We start from the raw sequence: 24166 nt of genomic DNA, 5'->3' as shown, positions 1-24166 counted from the left end.
TTTCTTCTGGGGCTCCCACGTGGGTATAGGGGCCCAAGGACTTTGGCCATCTTCTGCTGCTTTCCCAGGTCACAGCAGAGAGCTGGATAAGAAATGGAGCAGCCAGGTCTTCAAACAGTGCCCATATGGGATGCTGGGGCTTCAGGCCAGGGTTTGAACCAGCTGAGCCACTGCACCAAGCCTGCACTGAATAGGTTTTTTTTTTTTTAACAGGTAGAGTTAGACAGTGAGAGAGAGACAGAGAAAAAGGTCTTCCTTTAACATTGGTTCACCCCCCAAATGGCCGCTATGACCGGCACGATGCGGCCGGCGTGCTACGCTGATCTGAAGCCAGGAGCCTGGTTCTTCCTCCTGGACTCCCATGCAGGTGCAGAGCCCAAGCCTTTGGGCCATCCTCCACTGCCTTACCAGACCACAGAGGAGAGCTGGACTGGAAGAGGCACAATGGGAAGGATCTGGAGCCCCAACTGGTACTAGAACCCGGGGTGCCTGTGTTGCAGGTGGAGGATGGGCCAAGTGAGCTAAGGCGCCTGCCCTGATGGATTTAAACAACTGTAACCATATCTTGAGGGCAATAAATATCCTTTACTGAACACAAACATAGAGAGCAGTGGCCTTAAAAACAAAAACAAACGAACAACAACAACAACAACAAAACACAGAAGCGTTTTTACATTTTACAGACTTAAATGTAGTCTCCATCAAAAATCATCAAAATAAGCTGACTAGACAAATATGAAATTGTGAAGTAATTTTTATAAACACTCACGTAGCTGAGAAATGTATCTCAGTACAAATATATTAAACCTCATAACTGTTAAGGAGTAATAGCTGCCAGACTTAAGGACTGACAAAATTCAAAAGAAAAAATTTCCCTATTTGGCATCAGTGAAGTGCCCTCACATGTGTTTTTCCTGATAAGACTTATGAATGTCTAACCAGTATCTGAAAAGGGATTAACATCACTCATCATCTGGGAGAGGCAAATTAGAACTATATACAGAGTTTGTCACACTTCTCAAAATGGATGCCTCTTTATTAAAAGACACATTAGTTTATTTAAGAGTCGGCAAGAGAAAGAGAGAGCGAGCGAGCGAGAGAAATAGAGCAGACAGAATGAGCAAGTCAGAGAGAGACAGCTGGAGGTCTTCCACATAATCACTCATTCCTCCAAGTTCCTGCCCCAGCTGTGGCTGGGTTGGGCAGAAGTGGGAGCCAGGGATTCTTCAGGGATGCATGCAGGGCAGGGATCCAAGATTTGACCAGCGTCTGCTGCCTTGCAGATGCATTCCCAGGAAGCTTGATTGGAAGGGGAGTGTCCGGGACTCCAAGGGGCCCACTGCAGTGGATTGGGGCATTGCAATCCACAGCCTCACCTGCTGCATCATGAATCCCACCCCAGGTGTTATTTTAAAATGTCAAAGACTGCTATAAATCGCCATCTTTGCATTGTTGTGGGGTCCAGCTCCCCACTCATCCACCGCCTCTGCTAACATGGAATCCAGTAGCTTGGGCCCCAGTCTCTGCACTCTCGCCATGTCAAACTGACCACCCTGGCCTGACACCCGCTTCCGGATCACCACAAGGACTTACAGAGAACAAGGGCATCCTGGATGAGGCTGGGAACCGAAAAGAGCCCCCTACCAAATGGGAGCGTTCATGAGGACAATGGGGAGTAGGAGGCGCACAAGAGGTAGGGGAAGAAGGTGGAGAGGAGGAGGGCGTGGAGGAAGAGGGCCATGGAAAGGAAGAGGATGGAGACGAAGGGGAGGAGGCCGAGGCAGCTCAAAGAAACGGGCACCTGAAGATCCTAAAGATGACTTGACAGCAGAAAAGGAAAAATAAAACATAAAAAAAATAAGTAAATAAAAGGCAGCAGTGACCTAGTCCTCTTCCACTTCTGGTCTCAGAATCTCAACGTGATCACTTTGGAGCAGAGGCCGCCGCCGCCCGCGGCAGCGCCCCCTGCCGACGACGCGCTCTCTGCACCTCCCAACCAAGATCAAGTGTGTTTGCAACAGGGGAGGGAATAAAAATTCAGCTCTGCTTTTATCTGAAAAGTACTTCAGGAGGGAAAGTTCCTTTGTATTTTTACATTTTTTTCGATTTGTATTTGTGTACATATTGGTAGGGAGGAGCCATTTTTAATGATCTTGGGATGAAAACCAGCATGCAGGGTGTTCTCTGTATGCTTCTGACTGTACTTGTGTTGTGACCATGTTCATTTACATTTCAGAGGAGAAAAAAACTGTAAAAGAGCAAAATCAACAACAACAGCAAATCTTGCATCAAGCGTTCCTCTTTTTTTTGTTTGTTTTTTTTGTACTTAGCAGTACAGTAAGTTTTTGGTTTGTTTGGTAGAGTGGGCTAAGCATCTGCTTGTGGTGCCAGAATCCCATCTGCACGCCAGGTTCGAGTCCCACATACTCCTCTTCTAAGCCAGTTCTCTGCTATAGCCTGGTAAAGCATTAGAAAGAGGCCCCAAAGCTCAGACCCTTGCACCTGCATGGGAGAGATGGGAGAAACTCCTGGCTCTCAGCTACAGCTGGTTAGGCTATTTCCAGAGGAACCAGCAGAATGAAGACCTTTCTCTCTGTCTCTCCCTCTGTCTGTAACTCTCTCTCTCAAATAAAAAAAAATTCCCCCACCACAAGTCAAAGGATTGTTCTATTTTTCTTTTTTTGTCTATGAAGTTTCTGTTTACTTTTTGCTTTTGGTGTTTGATGGACTTGTGAAACATGTTATCCAACAAGAAACCAGAATTTTATTTTGCTGAGTTGTTCTAAAAAAAGAATAAGACTTATAGATTACAATATGGGTAGAGGAGGACACTTATCCAGTGTTGCTGGAATATGTGTTACTACATCCATTACGGAAAGCAATGGAGAGGTTTTACCCCAACTAAAAATTTAGCTTTCCTCAGAATAGTATAACAAATAATTATCAAAGGAATAAAGCCATTTTAAATTAAAACTGCTATAGATCCTGCAATCCCTATCCTGGGTATAAATCAAAATGAATGAAATCTCTGTGTAGAGAGAGAAGGCACCCATGAATAATTGTACAGCGATGCTGACTCATAGTGCCAATGTATGGAAACAGTGTAAGTACCCATAGGCAGACAGATGAGTGAGTATGTGCTCTCCATGTGAAGTATTATATTTCTAGGTTGCTATGTGTACATGAGGCTTCCTCATAAGTTTATGGAAAAACAAGTTACACAAATTAATTTCATATATGGAATTTCATTTATTTATTTAATTTATGGACACATAGGATGGTGAGAAAGAGAGAGAGAGAGACAGAGAGAGAGAGAGAGAGAGAGAAAGAGAGAGTTTTCCATATGCTGGTTTCCCTCCCAAATGGCTGAATGGCTGGAGCTTGTCAAGACAAAAGTCAGGAGCCTGGAATTCCATGGAGGGTGATTACATGATTAATACGGGTGCATGAACTTGAATCATCATCGGATGCTTTGGCAGGCCCAGTAGAAGGGAGCTGAATCAGAAGCAAAGCAGCCAGAACTTGAATGCACATCCCTTTACTCAATGATGCTGTTCCAAAATGGGGCTTAAATCACAATGCCGCAATGTGGCCTGCCCTGTTACAATTTTTGAATCTATGCAGATATTTTGCATAATGCATGTGTTCCACAGACTCATTTTATCTCAAATTAATTAACTAATTTAGAGATGGGGGAGAGAGAGAGAAGGAGAGGGAGATCAAGAATGCACACAGAGACAGAGGGACAGAGAGGTCATATCTGCTGGTTAATTGTCAAAAACCTCTTTAGTTAGAGTTAGGACACTGACTCCAGGAGCTGAAATTTCAATCTAGGTTTCTCATGAGAGTGGCAGTGTTTCAATTACCTGAGTGTTCATTTCTTTGAAGAATTTTTTATTTTATTTGGAAGGCAGATTTACAGAGAGACAAAGGCAGAGACAGAGAGAGAGAGAGAGAGAGAGAGAGAAAGAGAAAGAAAGATCAACCATCAGCTGGTTCACCTCCCAAATGGCCATAATGGCCACAGCTTGGCTGATCCAAAGCTGGGAGACAGGAGCTTCTTCTGGGTCTCCCATGAGGGTTCAGAGGCCCAAGTCCTTGGGCCATCCTCTGCTACTTTCCCAGGTGAACAAGCAGGGAGCTGGTTCAGAAGTGGAGCAGCTGGGACTCAGGCAGTGGCTATACCTGCTATGCCACAGTGCTGAAATGGAGTTGACACTTTTGTATGCCAGGACATGCATTAGCAGGAAGTTATAATCAGGGGTCTGATTGGACTAGAAACCAGGCACCCTGAAATGAGTTGCAGGTTTCTAATCTCCTTGTTTAACTTTTTAGTGAGATATAAACCCCATATAGGCTTTGAAGTTCCATTGATTTTACAGATACACACACTGGAAGGACACAGTAGCAAGTCACAGAGCAATAAGGTGAGATCATGGCCCAGGTTTCCTCCTCAGCCAGACTGTGGGTGCTGAACACCACTGCAGAGCATCGTGGGCTCCCAGGGTGACTGGGGAGAGCAAGTGTGTGGTTATCTACCCATCTTATCCAGGTGGACATTCTGCTGCCCAGGTGTCCAGGAATTAATGACTGACAAGGTTTTTTATTTTTTTTATTTTTTTTTAATTTTTTTTTTGACAGGCAGAGTGGACAGTGAGAGAGAGAGAGACAGAGAGAAAGGTCTTCCTTTGCCATTGGTTCACCCTGCAATGGCCGCCGCGGCCGGCACGCTGCGGCTGGTGCACCGCGCTGATCTGATGGCAGGAGCCCGGTACTTATCCTGTTCTCCCATGGGGTGCAGGGCCCAAGCACTTGGGCCATCCTCCACTGTACTCCCTGGCCACAGCAGGGAGCTGGCCTGGAAGAGGTGTCAACCGGGACAGAATCCAGCACCCTGACCAGGACTAGAACCCAGTGTGCTGGCGCTGCAAGGCGGAGGATTAGCCTAGTGAGCCGCGGCGGCGGCCGACAAGGTTTTATTTTTGTTCATCATGGATTTCTTTAATATTTACAAGTCAGAGTTACATAGAGAGAGGAAAGGCAGAGAGAGAGAGAGAGAGAGAGGCCTTCCATCGAATAGTTTATGCCTCAATTGTCCTTAAGGGTTGGAGCTGGGCCTATTGGAATCCATAGGTTGAGAGATTCTTCTGGGTCTCCCACGAGGGTACAGGGGACCAAGGACTTGTACCATCTTCTGCTGCTTTCCCAGGTCACAGCATAGAGCTGGATAAGAATTGGAGCATCCAGGTCTTGAACCAGCACCCAAATGGGATGCTGGACCTTCAGGCCAGGTGTTAACCTGCTGAGCCACAGTGCCAGGCCGGCACTGATTAGGTTTTTTTTTTTTTTTTTTTTGACAGGCAGAGTTAGACAGTGAGAGACAGAGAGAGCCATAAAGTTCTTCCTTTTCCATTGGTTCACCCCCCAAATGGCCGCTATGCCAGCGTGCTGGGGTCAGACCCTGAGCTGATCCAGAGCAAGGAGCTTCCTCCTGGTCCCATGCAGGTGTAGGGCCCTGAGACTTAGGCCATCCTCCACTGCCTTCCCAGTCCACAGCAGAGTGCTGGACTGGAAGAGGAGCAACTGGGACAGAATCCAGAGCCCACCTTGGACTAGAATCTGGGGTGCTGGTACCACAGGCTGAGGATTAGCCAAGTAAGCCAGGGCTCCAGCCCTAATTAGGTTTTAAACACACCTTCAGGTGGTGACTGATGAGATTGTAACCAGACATTGTAACCTGATGAGTGAATGTGCTATCCACAAGAAATAATATATTTCCAGGAGTAAGAAGATTCTTCTGGGGCTCCCATGTGGGTGCTTGGGTCCAAGAGCTTGGGCCATTTACTAATGCTTTCCCAGTCACAGCAGAGAGCTGGAAAAGTATTGGAGCAGCCAAGTCTCGAACCAGCACGCATATGGGATGCTGGTGCTTCAGGCCAGGGTGCTAACCTGCTAAGCCACAGTGCCAGGCCTAGACTGATAAGGTGTGAAACAAACACCTTCAGGCAGTGACTGATGAAAATGTAACAGACACCCTCAGGTGATCTCACTTAATCTAATTTGGCACAATGGAATGCCTTTTTTCACATCTCACATACCTTTGAATATTAACATTTATGTTGTGAACCTGACACAATTGATTATTTTGATATTGTCATTGCTGAATGGCTAGAACTTCTTGGTTGTTTCTATAAAATTGAATCCTATTGATTATTCTCTTCATATGGTCAACATTTCCTTTTGTCTATTTTACTGATTTCTTTACTCAATTGAAAGACAGACGTACGTGGAGGCAGAGGCAGAGAGAGAAAGTTCTTCCATCTGATGGTGCACTCCCCATATGGCTACAATGGCAGGAGCTGAGCCAATCCGAAGCTAGGAGCCAGGAGCCTCCTCCTGGTCTCACACTTGGGTGCAGGGGCCCAAGAATCTCGGACATCCTCCACTTCTCTGCCAGACCACAGCGGAGAGCTGGATAGGAAGTGGAGTAGCTGGGACAGGAACCGGCATCCATATGGCATGCCAGCACTTCAGGTGGCAGCTTTACTGGCTATGCCACAGCACCGGATCCAAGTGGAAAACTGTTCTAGAAATGTCAACATGCAGCTTGTTTGATTCTGCAGCTGGAAATCTAGGCAGGGACTTATTGACACATTTGGGTGGTAATTGGGTCCAGTCCCCTGCATTTTGTCCCAGTGTCCTCTCACACTGTATTTCTGCATTGGACACTAAAATGGACCTTACATCCGCGTCACACCACCACCACCACCACAGGTGAAAACTGATGCTTGCACTGGTGATTGACAGGATAAAGGAATTCCTCCCTCCAATAGGCATGAGCCCCGCCCTCCGGAGGGGCTTTAAAAGGCAGATGGAGCAGGGCTATCCTCCCTCTCTGGACACTTGAGCCTGGAACCTTGAACTTCAGGATGGCACAGGAAAGTGCAGACCAGGAAGCTCTTGGGCTGTCAGTTGAGCTGCCCTCTTCCCCACAACGGTCTTTTAAAGATGGGTGCACAGATGAAGAGAAGCAACCACCACAAGGACAAGGTGAGACACTGTTTTCTGATTTCCCTGAGAACTGCCTGCAAAGGCAAGGTAGGTCCTTGGGATGTCAGGGTGAGTGTGGAAGGTGGTTTGGAACCTTGCAACTGGTCTGTGTGTGTGATGGAGGGTTTCATTTTGAAGTTGGAAATGGGAAATAGCTGGTAGATCCAGGGACCTATTGAGAAATGTGCAGGAATGAACCTATGGAACTCTAATGTGCTCATTTTCCTTTGATCCTGGCTTAACTGGCTCAGCCAACAGGATGCCAGAAACATGAAATCTGAGACAGAACAGGGGCTGGGGTGATAAAATGCATACATGGTATTAGTTTTTCATTCTCATTACCAATATCTGAGACATGTCACTAAAACAGGAACGTTTCTTTCAAACCACATTTTGGAAATTCACAAGAAAAGTCTTCATGTCCCTAATAGTTCATGACCCAAATGCTCTGGCATTTTATGAGGGTAGGGGAGGATTCAGAAGGAGTATGGAGGAAAACTCACATGACAATCCAATCTGTCAGGGAGCTTGCTGTGCACGTGACCTCTCCTTATTCAGATACCAAGATTCCAACAGCCGGGCTCCTCCTTCCCAACATCACCCAGTCTAAACATTGTCCATGTCTCAGATTATTCCCCACTCTTGATCCATTTCTATTTTCATTAGTTTCCCCCTTAATACTTTTTCTTAAAGAGATTTATTCATTTATCTGAAAGAGGTACACAGAAAGAGCAGGAGAAGCAGAGTTTGAGAGATATCTTCCATCTGCTGGTTCACTCCCCAAATGGCAGCAACAGCCAGAGATGGACTGGTCTGTAATCAGGAGCCAGGAGCTTCTTCCAAATCTCCTTCAAGGGTGCAGGGGCTCAAGAACTCAAGCTATATTCTACTGCTTTTGAACCATGGCAGAGAGCTGGATTGGACGTGGAGCAGCTGGGACTCAAACCAGTTCTGTAATGGGATGGCAGCACTGCAGACCATGGGTTTTCCTACTATGCCACAGAGCTGGCCCCTTCCCCTTAATACTTGAAGCATTAAGTTCGATTTTGTAGACAAAGAGATTCAAAAACAACCTTTGGAGGACACAAATTTATACACGTGGGGAATTTTTATTTTCTTTCGTGGGGAAACTCAGGCATACGTACTCTCTTTTGATGTAGGATCCAAGCCCAGTCCACATGAGGAGAAGTCCCAGGAAAGGAAGCTCAGAGGCAGAAGCAGCGTTTCCAGAGCAGGTCAGTTCAGACTCACCCGGAGCGAGAAGGTCATAGGGTGCTGTGGCACAGTCTTCTCTGGGAGACAGGGGCCCTGAGACCAGATGGGTCAGCAGCACCTCAGAGATGCTGGGGTACGGGGACCAGGGGGGAAGGGAGCGCTGGTGGGAGGCGCTGCTCCCTGTGTCCTGGGTAGACCTGGGCTGTGGCTGTGCCTTTGGAGGCAGGCACTCCAACTCCCTGTGTTTTGCAGAATCAGAGTCCAGCTGTGACGGGGTGAGCTCCAGGAAGAGGACAATCAGTTCCGAGGAAAGCAGCCACACAGGGACAGGTAGCATCGTGCTTTCTCTCCCTAGAGGGTCAGGACCAGGGAGCTTATCCAAGGTTGGGAAGGGAGGGGTTGTCAGAGATTGAGAGCAGTTTCGAGATCCCAAGAGCATGTGAGGGGGAGGGTGGGTGCTGCCTGGGTTCCTGCTGGAGTCCATTGTGGGGAAGAAAGTGCAGGATTCGGTGGGGTTCACGTGAAGGGGGCAGGACTTAGGTTTTAGGCCCAAGGAGCTGTGCTGAGTGTCTCCCGTGTGTCTCTGCAGGCAGCTGTGTGCAAGAGCTCAGCGTGACTTTGCAAAAGAAAGCAAAACCTTCGGACGATGGAAATGACAGAGGAATTCAGGAGGCGCATGCGGAACCTCGCAGGGGATCCTCCAGGGCCCGCTCTGGGCACAAGAGGAGGCGCAGGTCCAGGTCCCCAGCAGACCACCCACCGCCCCTTCGGAAGAGCCTGGTGACCTCCCTGCGCTCTCTGTCTGAGGCCATTTATGAAGATTTAGCCCGGGTGCAGGCGCAGCAGGCGCAGTTCCCGCTGACCCAGGAGCAGCTGTTTGCGCTGGCACAGCTCCGCGGGCCTCTATGCAGCGCCATGCAGAGCTGCTATGCGCTGGCCTCGCAGGCAGCCTGGGCCTTCCCTGCCCAGGGCTGGCTCCTCCCGGCCCAGGCCCCTTCCTCCGTCCCGGCCCCGGCCCCGGCCCCGGCCCCGGAGCACATGCCTGCTGTCCAGTCGCGGGCACCTGCTCAGAGCTCCTCCCAGGAGGGGGAAGGCCAGCCCTCTGCTGAGCAGGAAGAACCTGAGGCACACAGGGCATCAGACTAATCTTGTGCTGGGGAGCCCGCATGGTGGACACTAGAGGGCGCATCTCTGACACACAGAAAGACTTGCTGCTGCTACTTCTCCGCAAGGCCAGCAGAGACCCTGTAGCGGGGATGAGCTGATGCCTGAGGGAATCATGGTGGCCATAGGAAAGGAACTCGAGCGACTTCCTCGGAATCAGGATCCTGTTGTGTCCTTGAGGACGCCATGACAGAAGAATGTCGGTTTTCACATTACCAATCTGAATCCTTGTAACTGACTTGAATTTTTAAATGAAGCACATATATTAAGAGGTCATCATTGACACTTGTGCATTTTTGTCAATTTAAAGTTTTGTACCTGGAGAAGTTCTGGGGAGGTGGGAGGAACCGTGCTCAGGAGGACTCTGAGGGGAGATGACAGGGTGGGGCGGCTTTTCAAAGTGCATTAGAAAGTATGTTCCTTTGTTTTATTTTTATGTTTTCTATTTTTGTACATATTGGTAGGGGTTAGCCAATTTTAATGATCTTGGGATGACCAAACTAACCTTCAATTATTTTTCTGTATGCTTTTTCTTTACTTGTGATGTGAATTCTTCATTAACATATCAAAGGAGAAAAAATCTTTGTAAAATATCTAAAGCAACAACAGGAAATCTTGTGTGAAGCATTCCTTTTTTTTTTTTTGTATGTACTTAGCTGTACTGTAAGTAGTTGTTTAGTATGAGATAGTTAAAAAGGCCAAAGATAGGGGCCAGCAATGTGGTAGAGTGGGCTAAGTGTCTGCCTGTTGTGCCAGAATACCATATTGGTAGTAGGTTGGTGTCCCATATGCCCCTTTTCTAAACCAGCTCTCTGCTATGGCCTGGAAAAGCAGTAGAACATAGCCCAGATGCTTGGGCCTCTTCACCTGCATGGGAGACCTGCAAGAAACTTCTGGTTCTCAGCTACTGCCATTTAGGCCATTTCCTGAGGGACCAGCAGGGGGAACCTTTCTGTTTTTCCCTCTGTCTGTCTATAATTCTATCATCAAATAAATAAATAAAATCCCCTCCACACAAAAGCCAAAGGTTTGCCTTGTTTTGTCTATGTAGTTGCCATTGTTTTTTATTTTTCAAATTGTTGACATATGTGTGAAACATTTTATCTTAAAATAACTGGAATTTTATTTTGCTGAGTTGTTCTAAAATAAAAGATCAGATGTGTAGATAAGGATGTGGGTAGAAGTGGACACTTATGCAGTGTTGCTGGAATATATGTTACTAGAGCCATTGCAGAAAATGATGGAGAGGTTTTACCAAAAATAAAAATTGAGGTTTCCTCAGAATATTATACAAATAATTATCAAATAGATAAAACAATTTGAAATAACAACTATTATAAGTGCTACAATCCCTATTCTGGGTACAAATGCAAAGGAAATGAAATCCCTGTGTAGAGAGAGATGTCACCCCATGTTTAGTACAGCAATGCTCACTAGTAGTGCCAATGTATGGAAACAGTTTAAGTACCTATCGGCAGACAGATGAGTATGTGCTATCCATATAAACTATTATATTTCTATATTAAATATGTGCATGAGGACACTTCATAAGCTTTATGGAAAAGTGGGATTCACACAAATGAATTTCATGTATAGATTTTCATTTCTTTATTTAAATATATTTATTTATTGTCACATAGTGATGGAGAGAATGAAAGAAAAGAGAGAGAGAGAGAAAATTTCATCTGCTGCTTCCCTTCCAAAATGGTCGAATTGCTGGGGTCTGTCAAGGCAGAAATCAGGAGCCTGGAATTCCATCCAGAGGTGTTAGAGTCGACCGCCCGAAAAACGTCACCTATGGACACGTCTCTTATGCAACCAGCAAGGGGAAGCTTTATTCATTATCCAGCATGCTGGGGCTGTCTGATCATACAAGAGCAGAGCAGCCTCAAGGAACTAAAGTATAGGTTTTATAAAGACAAAAACCCCAAAATCGGGAGGGGGAGAGAATACACAGTTGCTAAGCGGTTGCTAATATCTTACAATCAGCAATTATGATCTTAAGACATAGACAGATCACATTTTTATTAGCTCAGATAACCCAGGTGTAACCTTTTTATTTTTAAAAATGAGCAATCATGCTAGGGGGTTTTTGTGCGTTGCCAATGGTAATGTAGTGCACTGCCATTGTCCAACTATTTGAGATCATAGTTTCAGACCAGAGTCTCATGGTGTGGGGGTTGCTTTCCCAGAATGCAGTCTCAAGTGCTCCAAAATGGAGTCCCTACTGTCAAGGTAATACTTTACTCTATCTTATTTTCACAGCTGCACTAGGAAGGTTTAAACCTGTTAAGCTTAAGCTTAACTTTTTACACCCGCACATATACAATTTTAACTCTTCATTCCCCACTCCTTGTTGTGAGGATCTCTAATCTTAGAGATTATTCATTTTTGTCTCTGTTAATGTGACATATTGTTGTCTTATGACGATGAGTTTAACATTTTTAACTTGTTCCTGCACGAAGGTGATGAGTCTATTTAACACACAAGGTCCTATGGTTACAATTAGGAGTAGGATAATTAAGGGTCCTGCTAGGGCTGTCGGTAGGGTAGTAAGCCATGGGGACCAGCTGAACCATGACTCAAACCATCCCTGTTGAGTTTCCCTCTCCCGTTGCCATTTTTCCAGTGGTTTTTTGAGTTTGGCCATGGAGTTTCTAACCACACCAGTTTAGTTGGCATAAAAACAACAATTTTTTCTTTAGGGCCGCACATAACCCCCCCACCATGAAAATGAGATTCAACCCCTGCCTGTTCTGTAATACTGAAATGCAGATACTGGGCTGCATCTGGGAGATTGTGGAAGATTTGTTAGGCAGAAGGGGCAGGGATCTCCACCTGGCAGGTTATCAGGTAGAAGGGGGCAGGGCAGGATGCAAAGGCCAGGCTGCCCATGAAACATTGTCAGGATGACTGAGATGTAGATGCATATGCTGGACATATTGGGCATTTTTGTCACACACACATAAGCTCATAAGTGACTTTCTGCCTAATATTTTCCCCTCAAGAGGTAATACCCAAAATTTTTCTTTGGGATTATGGATGGAGTTCCGTTTTCTGTAACTTCTTCGAAGCTGGCATGTGGGTGTCGAGGGGGATTTGGGTGTTTCCTCTTGCTACCTGTCTTATGGTGTGCAACAGTGGCCTTGGAAAGACTGTGTTGCTCGGTCCAGAGGGCTGCTCAGGTCGTCCAGTGGAATGGGCTGGAAGTCTTGCCTGATGACCATTTGGAGTTCAACAGCTTTTAGTCTGTTAGAGACAAAATGAACAAGGGCATTAAAAACACACAGTGCAAAGAGAAGCATCAAGATTGCAGAAGTTAGTGGGCCAAGAAGAGGAGATAGCCAGGATTTTTATGATCAGATGTTAGGCCAGAAACCCCAGCCCTGCTTGGCCTGGTCCTGGAGCTGCTTGGCTTTTTCCAGGAAAAGTACAAATTTGGTTTGTGCCTGTCCAGTCTGATTGACCCAGAGACAATTTTTTTCCAGATATTTAGTAGCCAGTTTTGCTAGGAAGTTAAGCCAATGTACAAGACTAGAGTCTCAAGCTGGGAAAGAAGACAGACTAATGAATTATTTACATTTAACTATTTATATTATGGATTATTGTGCACCCCCCTCAAGAGATAGGCCCTTTAAGTCCCCAGTGAGGACCTGTTCAAATAGGTGTAGGGCTATCTGAGTTAGCTGTTACTGAAAGCCCTGTTTTTAGGAACTGGCAGGGAGGGCTTTTTAAGCTTAATGTTATTGGATAGACTTTTAAGGCCTTGCTGGGTGTGTGAGGCCCAGACCTATCCATGGGGTGCTGGAAGAGAATTGCAAGAGATGCAAATCTCCTTTAAGGGAGGCACCCTGCTGACTTGCATTACATGGCTGGACTAGGAGGAGAGCTGAATAGGAGGCTCATAGAAATAGGCAACTTGCATTTTACTGACCCTGGGCCATCCCCTCAATAGGGGCAGCTGGAGCTGGAAGCAGGGCAGAGGCCGGGCAGAGCCAAAGACTTTTTAGCTCAGGGCCACAGGGTCTGCGGTTCTGAACCAGGAGTCCTTCGACACCCAGGGCAGTTCCGTGTCCAGTGGCTGTGCTCTTGGCAGAGCTGACAGAAGGCAGTTGCTGTCACAACAGCTGCTTGCCCAATGCCCTGGCTCCTCATATCAGCAAGTTTGGGGTGCACTGGCCTTGCTGGGTCTCCTTGATGGCAGATCACCGTGTAAAGCAGCCATGGATTGGCCTGTTGCCCATCTTCTGCTTCTTGCTTGCTCCTTATTCTCCTGGTCTCTAATAAAGTAGACCAAATAGGCAGCCTCTATGATGTCAGTCAAGGGGGTGCTCAACCCAACCCTGATTTTTGGAGATTTTTTTAATATCAGGGTGAGCTAGAAAAACTATGGTCATGGGCATTTTGACACTTAGTATTTTCCTGCAAGTTAAGACCATGCCCATGAGGAGAACTATAACCCTTTAGGTAAGATCAACTGTGGTGACCTGCTTGCATACTTTGAGGTCATTAGTGTAACTTTTTACACCGAAAAATTGATCTAGTTGTCACATTATTTTATAGTTTAACCTTTTTTTTGTTGTTATGTTGTTTGGGGCCCTATACTGTGGCCAGGCATTATTACAGAAAAGGTCAGTCATCCCTTACATAAGGTCTGGGGATCAAACCGTACATCACAGTGCAGAGTCCTGCAGAACAATAGTAACTTCCCTTCTGGAAGAGAAAACAGGAGAAGTGAGGCAGTGAGTTGGGTCTCTAGCCTGACTTTCTGGGCTTTTAGATTTAACTGGCAGTTTAACCAGTGTTTACTGTATAGCCTGACTTAGAGGAGAAATTGTGGCAGAGGTCTCTGCCATCCTTTGGCTTCTGGGTATTTACCGTGTAGCCTGTGGACACTAGAGCTTTTTTGGTTTTCTGGAACCCAGTTTTCTAGCATCTGCCGCATAACCATAACTTAACAGAGACAGTAGAGTACACAATGGATTAAGATGAATTTTATCTCTCTTGTTGTCGAATAAACCAGAAATAAAAAAAAACCTTGTATATAAGAGTTTACAGGGGGCGGAGCCAAGATGGCGGAATAGTGAGGGCGCGCACCGATAGTCCGGGAAAATTTAGTTTAATAAAAGGGGAGTTACGGTAGCCTCAGAAAAAAGAACCAGGAAAATATTGCAGACAAAACTCTTCTGGATCCAGTGAGCGTGAATCGGAGGACCTACTAGAAGAACAAGGTCGCCCACCGCGCGCGAAAGCCGAACCACAGGACCGAGCCGCGGGACTGAGCCGCGGAAGCCGAGCCGAGGGACGGAGCTGCGCGCAAGTGCTCGAAGGGGAGTGCAACAGCGGGGAGACTTGGGAAGTCCAGGGCTCCGAGTCCACACATCGGCGCTGGAAGGGGAGCAGACCTGCGTGGAGAGCGTGGGAGCCCACAGTTCGGGACGTCAGCGGCAGACTCAACACACCAGCGCTGGAACGCGAGGTGAGCCGAACCTCAATAACCCGAGACACCGGCAGGCAAGCGGAGAGAGGAGACTAGAGGGAACGACCCCCGGGGCGGGGGGGACTTCACCAAGCTAACTGGAAGAGAGAGAGAGGGAAAAAAAAAAAAAAGGTGACTGGTATGGACACGGGTTTCTCTCTCTCCGCTCACCTCTCAAGGGCGAGCAAGACAAAGAGCAGGCGCCATCTTGGACATACGTCATAAGCAGAGCGACCTCAGGTCTGCACCGGCCCTGAGCCTAGCAGTAAAACCTGACTCTGGGTGGGGCGAATTAACAGGAGATTAGGACTTAGTAAATTTATGGTGCTACTGAACTGAGACTGTGAAAAAAGAGACGGTGGGGGAGAGAACTCACGGAATTCACGTGAGCACTCTCCAGAGACGCTACAATTCCGTAACTTTGGCAACCCAGTGGGAGACTGAAGGAGAATTTGAGCGCACTCTAAGGGCCGAACAGATTCCCTGTGTGGTCCTTGGGAAAGAGCTTCTGATCTCTGGCTCCTGTGGGTATATCATTTGCCTGCTAACTACCTCCAACTTCATTCAGCTGTGCGGAATAACTTCCCTGTTGAATCAAAAAAAAAAAGAGAGAGAGAGAGAGAGAGGTTTACCACGCCTAACCTGGGAGTGTCACCTTTGGCACACCAAACAGAGCTCTCAGGCCACACCCATCTCAAGCCCTAAGGCTCCATCAAAAACAGATAGTCCACTTAATCTAGAGTCATAGTATAACAAGAAAAAGCACCACAGTGAAGAAACCAAATATCTCCAATATGCCAAATAACAAACGCAAAAACCAAGGTAATAAAAACAAGGAAGTCACCATGAAGCCCTCAAATGAAAAAGACACCCCAATTCAAGATTATGAGGATGATGACATAGAAGAAATGCAAGAAGCAGATCTCAAAAAATTGATAAGAACATTAAGAAGTTCTCAAAAACAAATTCTTGAACTACAGAAATCCTTAATGGACAAGATAGAAAATCTCTCTCGTGAAAATGAAATATTAAGGAGGAATCAAAATGAAACGAAACAACTAGTACAACAGGAAACTGGGATAGTGACTGAAGTGAAGAATTCAATAGATCAAATGAAAAACACAATAGAGAGCCTTACAAACAGAATGGGAGAAGCAGAAGAGAGAATATCGGACTTAGAAGACAGAGAACAGGAAAGGATACAGTCAGACCAAAGAAAGGAAGAGGAAATTAGGAATCTAAAACATATTGTCGGGAATCTTCAGGATACTATTAAAAAACCCAACATTCGGGTTCTAGGAGTTCCTGAAGGCATGGAGAGGGAGAAAGGATTAGAAGGCCTTTTTAGTGAGATATTAGCAGAAAATTTCCCAGGTTTGGAGAAGGACAGAGAAATCCTAGTACAGGAAGCTCACAGAACCCCTAATAAACACGACCAAAAGAGACCCTCACCACGGCACGTTGTAATTAAACTCTCCACAGTGAAACATAAAGAAAAGATCCTAAAATGTGCAAGAGAGAAACGTCAGATTACTCTCAGAGGATCTCCAATCAGACTCACAGCTGACTTCTCATCAGAAACTCTACAAGCTAGGAGGGAATGGCAAGATATAGCCCAGGTACTAAGAGAGAACAACTGCCAGCCCAGAATATTATATCCTGCAAAGCTATCATTTGTGAATGAAGGTGAAATAAAGACTTTTCATAACAAACAGAAATTGAAAGAATTTGTTGCCACTCGTCCAGCCCTGCAAAAGATGCTTAAAGATGTGTTACACACAGAAACAAAGAAACACGGTCATCAATATGAAAGAAGGTAAAGGAAGGAAACCAAGGAAGGAAAGCTCACAGCAAAAGATCACAGGGAATTCAAAGCATATATTAGAACTTATCTTTGGCAAATGGCAGGGCAAAGTTACCACTTATCATTAGTCACATTGAACGTGAATGGCCTGAACTGTCCAGTTAAAAGACACCGTTTGGCTGATTGGGTTAAAAAACAAAACCCATCTATTTGCTGCCTACAAGAAACACATCTTTCCAACAAAGATCCATACAGACTGAAAGTGAAAGGCTGGAAAAAGATATACCATGCCAACAGAAATGAAAAAAGAGCAGGCGTAGCCATCTTAATATCAGACACCATAAACTTTACCACAAAAACCATTAAGAGAGACAAAGAGGGACACTACATAATGATTAAGGGATCAATTCAACAGGAAGATATAACAATTATCAATGTATATGCACCTAACTACAGGGCACCGGTTTATCTAAAAGATTTGTTAACGGACTTAAAGGGAGACTTAGACCCCAATACAATAGTACTGGGGGACCTCAATACTCCACTCTCAGAAATAGACAGATCAATAGGACAGAAGATCAACAAGGATACAGTAGATTTAAACGACACTATAGCCCAAATGGATCTAACAGATATATACAGAACTTTCAATCCTACAGCTAAAGATTATACATTCTTCTCAGCAGTACATGGAACCTTCTCTAGGATTGACCACATACTAGGCCATAAAGCAAGTCTCAGCAAATTCAAAAGAATTAGAATCATACCATGCAGCTTCTCAGACCATAAAGGAATGAAGTTGGAAATGAACAACTCAGGAATCCCTAGAGCATACGCAAACACATGGAGATTGAACAACAAGCTCCTGAATGAACACTGGGTCATAGAAGAAATCAAAAGAGAAATCAAAAACTTTCTGGAAGTAAATGAGGATAACAGCACAACATACCAAAACTTATGGGATGCAGCAAAAGCAGTGTTAAGAGGGAAGTTTATATCAATAGGTGCCTACATCAAGAAATTGGAAAGGCACCAAATAGATGAGCTTTCAAATCACGTCAAGGATCTAGAAAACCTACAGCAAACCAGACCCAAATCTAGTAGGAGAAGAGAAATAATTAAAATCAGAGAAGAAATCAACAGGATTGAATCAAGAAAAACATTCCAAAAAATCAGCCAAACGAGGAGCTGGTTTTTTGAAAAAATAAACAAAATTGACACCCCATTGGCCCAACTAACTAAAAAAAGAAGAGAAAAGACCCAAATCAATAAAATCAGAGATGAAAAAGGAAATGTAACAACAGACACCACAGAAATAAAAAGAATCATCAGAAATTACTACAAGGACTTGTATGCCAGCAAACAGGGAAACCTATCAGAAATGGATAGATTCCTGGACACATGCAACCTACCTAAATTGAACCAGGAAGACATCGAAAACCTAAACAGACCCATAACTGAGACAGAAATTGAAACAGTAATAAAGGCCCTCCCAACAAAGAAAAGCCCAGGACCAGATGGATTCACTGCTGAATTCTACCAGACATTTAAAGAAGAACTAACTCCAATTCTTCTCAAACTATTCAGAACAATTGAAGAAGAGGGAATCCTCCCAAATTCTTTCTATGAAGCCAGCATCACCTTAATTCCTAAGCCGGGAAAAGATGCAGCACTGAAAGAGAATTACAGACCAATATCCCTGATGAACATAGATGCGAAAATCCTCAATAAAATTCTCGCCAATAGAATGCAACAACACATCAGAAAGATCATCCACCCAGACCAAGTGGGATTTATCCCTGGTATGCAGGGATGGTTTAAAGTGCGCAAGACAATCAATGTGATACACCACATTAACAGACTGCAGAAGAAAAACCATATGATTCTCTCAATAGATGCCGAGAAAGCATTTGATAAAATACAACACCCGTTCATGATGAAAACTCTAAGCAAACTGGGTTTGGAAGGAACATTCCTCAATACAATCAAAGCAATCTATGAAAAACCCACAGCCAACATCCTATTGAATGGGGAAAAGTTGGAAGCATTTCCACTGAGATCTGGGACCAGACAGGGATGTCCACTCTCACCACTGCTATTCAATATAGTTCTGGAGGTTCTAGCCAGAGCTATTAGGCAAGAAAAAGAAATTAAAGGGATACAAATTGGGAAGGAAGAACTCAAACTATCCCTCTTTGCAGATGACATGATTCTTTATTTAGGGGACCCAAAGAACTCTACCAAGAGACTATTGGAACTCATAGAAGAGTTTGGCAAAGTAGCAGGGTATAAAATCAATGCACAAAAATCAACAGCCTTTGTATACACAGACAATGCCATGGCTGAGGAAGAAATTCTAAGATCAATCCCATTCAAAATAGCTACAAAAACAATCAAATACCTTGGAATAAACTTAACCAAGGACGTTAAAGATCTCTACGATGAAAATTACAAAACCTTAAAGAAAGAAATAGAAGAGGATACCAAGAAATGGAAAAATCTTCCATGCTCATGGATTGGAAGAATCAATATCATCAAAATGTCCATTCTCCCAAAAGCAATTTATAGATTCAATGCAATACCAATCAAGATACCGAAGACCTTCTTCTCAGATCTGGAAAAATTGGTGCTGAAATTTATATGGAGGCACAAGAGACCTCGAATAGCTAAAGCAATCTTGTACAACAAAAACAAAGCCGGAGGCATCACAATACCAGATTTCAGGACATACTACAGGGCAGTTGTAATCAAAACAGCATGGTACTGGTACAGAAACAGAAGGATAGACCAATGGAACAGAATTGAAATACCAGAAATCAACCCAAACATCTACAGCCAACTTATATTTGATCAAGGATCTAAAACTAATTCCTTGAGCAAGGACAGTCTATTCAATAAATGGTGCTGGGAAAATTGGATTTCCACGTGCAGAATCATGAAGCAAGACCCCTACCTTACACCTTACACAAAAATCCACTCAACATGGATTAAAGACCTAAATCTACAACCTGACACCATCAAGTTACTAGAGAACATTGGAGAAACCCTTCAAGATATTGGCACAGGCAAAGAGTTTCTGGAAAAGACCCGGGAGGCACAGGCAGTCAAAGCCAAAATTAACTATTGGGATTGCATCAAATTGAGAAGTTTCTGTACTGCAAAAGAAACAGTCAGGAGAGTGAAGAGACAACCGTCAGAATGGGAAAAAATATTTGCAAACTATGCAACAGATAAAGGGTTAATAACCAGAATCTACAAAGAGATCAAGAAACTCCACAAAAACAAAACCAACAACCCAATTAAGAGATGGGCCAAGGACCTCAATAGACATTTTTCAAAAGAGGAAATCCAAATGGCCAACAGACACATGAAAAAATGTTCAAGGTCATTAGCAATCAGGGAAATGCAAATCAAAACCACAATGAGGTTCCACCTCACCCCGGTTAGAATGGCTCACATTCAGAAATCTACCAACAACAGATGCTGGCGAGGATGTGGGGAAAAAGGGACACTAACCCACTGTTGGTGGGAATGCAAACTGGTCAAGCCACTATGGAAATCAGTCTGGAGATTCCTCAGAAACCTGAATATAATCCTACCGTTCGACCCAGCCATCCCACTCCTTGGAATTTACCCAAAGGAATTTAAATTGGCAAACAAAAAAGCGGTCAGCAGCCTAATGTTTATTGCAGCACAATTCACAATAGCTAAGACCTGGAACCAACCTAAATGCCCATCAACGGTAGACTGGATAAAGAAATTATGGGATATGTACTCTTTAGAATACTGTACTGCAGTAAGAAACAACGAAATCCAGTCATTTGCAACAAAATGGAGGAATCTGGAACACATCATGCTGAGTGAAATAAGCCAGTCCCAAAAGGACAAATACCATATGTTCTCCCTGATCGGTGACAACTGACTGAACACCAAAAAGGAAACTTGTTGAAGTGAAAGGGACACTATGGGAAACGGTGACTTGATCAGCATAGCCCTGACTGTTAATGAACAACTTAATACATTATCCCTCTTAGTAGTTGTTTTGTCTGTTCTACTTAATATGACTGATTTAATTCTGTAATTAATACACAGTTATTCTTAAGTGTTGAAATTTAACTGAATTGTGATCCCTGTTAAACATAAGAGTAGGAATAAGAGAGGGAAGAGATATATAATTTGGGACATGCTCAAGCTGACTTGCCCCAAATGGTAGAGTTAGAAACATACCAGGGGATTCCAATTTAATCCCATCAAGGTGGCATGTACCAATGCCATCTCACTAGTCCAAGTGATCAATTTCAGTTCGCAATTGATCATAATGAAAGGACTAAGAGTCAAAGGGAGCACATAAACAAGTCTAGTACCTGCTAACACTAACCGATAGAATAAATAAAGGGGAGAGTGATCCAACATGGGAAGTGAGATACTCAGCAGACTCATAGAATGGCAGATGCCCTAAATAGCACTCTGGCCTCAGAATCAGCCCTAAAGGCACTCGGATCTGGCTGAAAAGCCCATGAGAGTATTTCAGGCATGGAAAGCCAAGACACTCTGGCAAAAGATCTCTGTGAGTGAGATCTCAGTGGAAAGAACAGGTCTTCAAAGAAGGAGGTACCTTTCTCTGAAGGGAGGGAGAACCTCCACTCTGACTATGACCTTGTCTAAACAAGATAAGAGTCGGAGAACTCAAGGGGCTTCCATAGCCTTGGAAACTCATGACTGGAGCATAGGGAGATTACTGATGCCATAGACAGGAGTGTCAATTGGTAAAGTCAACAACAGGAGTCACTGTGCACTTACTCCTCATGTAGGATCTCTGTCCTTAATGTGCTGTGCATTGAGATTTAATGCTATAATGAGTACTCAAATAATATATTTCACTTTGTGTTTCTATGGGGGTGCAAACTGTTGAAATCTTTACTTAATGCATACTAAACTGATCCTCTGTAAAAAAAAAAAAAAAAAAAAAAAAAAAAAAAAAAAAGAAAAGAAAAGAAACTATCAACTCCCAACTTGACTCTCACTGGGATTAAACATGACAATAGGTCTGATCTGATTTCATCATCATTAAAAAAAATCATCTATTATTTTTCACTTTATGTTTCTGTGTGGGAGCAAACTGTTGAAAGCCTTACTTAATGTATACTAAGCTGATCTTCTGTATATTAAGATAATCGAAAATGAATCTTGATGTGAATGGAAGGGGAGAGGGAGTGGGAAAGGGGAGGGTTGTGGGTGGGAGGGACGGTATGGGGGGTAAGCCATTGTAATCCATAAATCGTACTTTGGAAATTTATATTCATTATATAAAAGTTAAAAAAAATAAAAAATAAATAAAAAATTAAAAAAAAATAAAATAAAAAAAAAAGAGTTTACATAATTTAGAATTATTTAACAGAGTCAAAAAGAGCTTACAGGACCTAACTCTAGAAATGGCAGAGTAATTGATTAAGCAGACACTGTTAAAATAGATGTTACAGTTTTTGCAAAAACAGATTTCAAGATTTATGATTTAGACCATTTTTAGATATTTACTAACATTACTATACATTTTTTTTAAACCCATTGTTATAACAGAAGATCAGACTTCAACTTTTAGGTCAGTGTAGTTTTGGCATTAGCACTCAACTCTGTAAATAATATTTTAAAATCATAAACATTTTAAAACTTTTTATGACTTGTTTACACCTTTTGAAACTTTATACCCATAGTTACTTTTACATAGCCTTGAATTGTCATGTATGGACAACCTATGAGAATACATGTTAACAAACTCAAACAGTTCTTTTTAAATCAAATTTGAGATGTTAGAAGTATATATAATATATTTTCCCAAGTTTTACTTAGCACTGATGCCTAGATGACTTAAGACACTGAGTTATTAATGAATACCATACCATTATTTGAAATAAAAGTTAAAATTACATTTTTATGTTTTTAAGTAACATGAGGATAACACCTCCTGGACAGTAAACACTAGTGCATGTTTACAACTTTGAAAAGATCTTCCTCATTAAGAGAAACAAGTTTAAAACATATCAAAGACATGTAAAACTGAGCAAGCAAGCCACTGAGAAAACTGAAGGGCATTTGCATTACCTCAATTTTCTGAACCAATCTGCATTGGCTTACTTTAGTTAACAACATAAAGGCTTGTATACACAGAATTTACTCTTATTTTTATAAGACCACTTTAGCTGGAAAGCAAAAACATAAATACAGCATAGGTCTGACACCATTTATAACATTTTAATATATTTTATATAATCTGAATTGACCCAAGCAGCTGTTACTTTAACAAATTTAGAGTCTCATCCTTTGAGAGTTCCAGGGATCCAACTGGAAGCCCAAAGTTGGAAGACTCGGTTTAGAATTTAAGCTGTCAGAGAGTCAAACCATTTAGCCAAAATTAGTACATTTCTGATCAGTTGGGTAATCACTCAGACATTAAAAACAGATAAACAATGTAAACAAACTTCACGCTGTAGTTTTTCCAATCAAGACTCATAATGGCAATAGAAAAACACGAAATCTTCAAGACAGGTGAACACTCATCAGATAAGTCAGGGACAGCAGCACAGAAAAGAGCTGATTATCAGCATATGAACCCATTGTTTAGGTTTTCATTAGCTGAAAAGAGAAAAACCCATCAGGTTGGAAAGGGTTAATGGCCTAAGGTTCTGGCTCCCTTAGGTAAGGCCAGCAGTAGTATTGAATTGGAAATTCCTCCAGGAGAGGAGAAAAAAAAGCAGCCCTGGGGTGGGGGCTCTGCCTAGAGATATTTGGCTATGCCTGCCTGGGTGCCACAGACCACACGGACTAGAATAGAGTGTAGAGAAAGGCTGTGGTCCCCCATTTACAGGGAAGACTGCACACACCGGGGCCTGGCAGGACTAACCGTGGGGTTGGGTAGGTGTGCCATTTCACCAAGAGTGTTGGGAACCTCCTATAATTTAACCAAAGCCAGATCAATTAGGACTACTGCAGACACTCAGTCAATTACAACAGATAGTAAACTTTAGCTCTTTTCCAGATTTAGTCCTCAGGCAATCAAAGCTTAGCAACAGTAATAGTTCACAAAAAACGTTAAGATGCACCGGAGCTACCATAAGCTGCAAAGACAGAAAACTTTTACCAGGTTGGGAAGGGTTAACAGGTAACAGATAACAGCTTTTTCCTAGGTGGAGAGACTTGTGGAATTTTCCTCTTTCTTTCTCCTGGCAAGTGGTATAGGAATGGAGATGAGGAGAGCAAAAGAGTGGGGTAGGGGGTCCCCAGGAGGAGGAGGAAGGCAGAAAGCAATGAAGCTCCTCATGTCTGGGGGCTGAGTGGGGTTTGAAATCTCCTATCACTCAAGATTACCCACTGCCTAGTTGTCTGAGTTTACCTGAAGGCCGAATATTAGCCTCGTCCAAAGCTAAGCCCTGCTCGCGTAGCAGTAGGCAGCGTGACCA

Source organism: Oryctolagus cuniculus, chromosome 19 (assembly GCF_964237555.1).
Source record: "Oryctolagus cuniculus chromosome 19, mOryCun1.1, whole genome shotgun sequence".
NCBI classification, from domain to species: domain Eukaryota; kingdom Metazoa; phylum Chordata; class Mammalia; order Lagomorpha; family Leporidae; genus Oryctolagus; species Oryctolagus cuniculus.
This window is presented reverse-complemented; position numbering follows the sequence as displayed.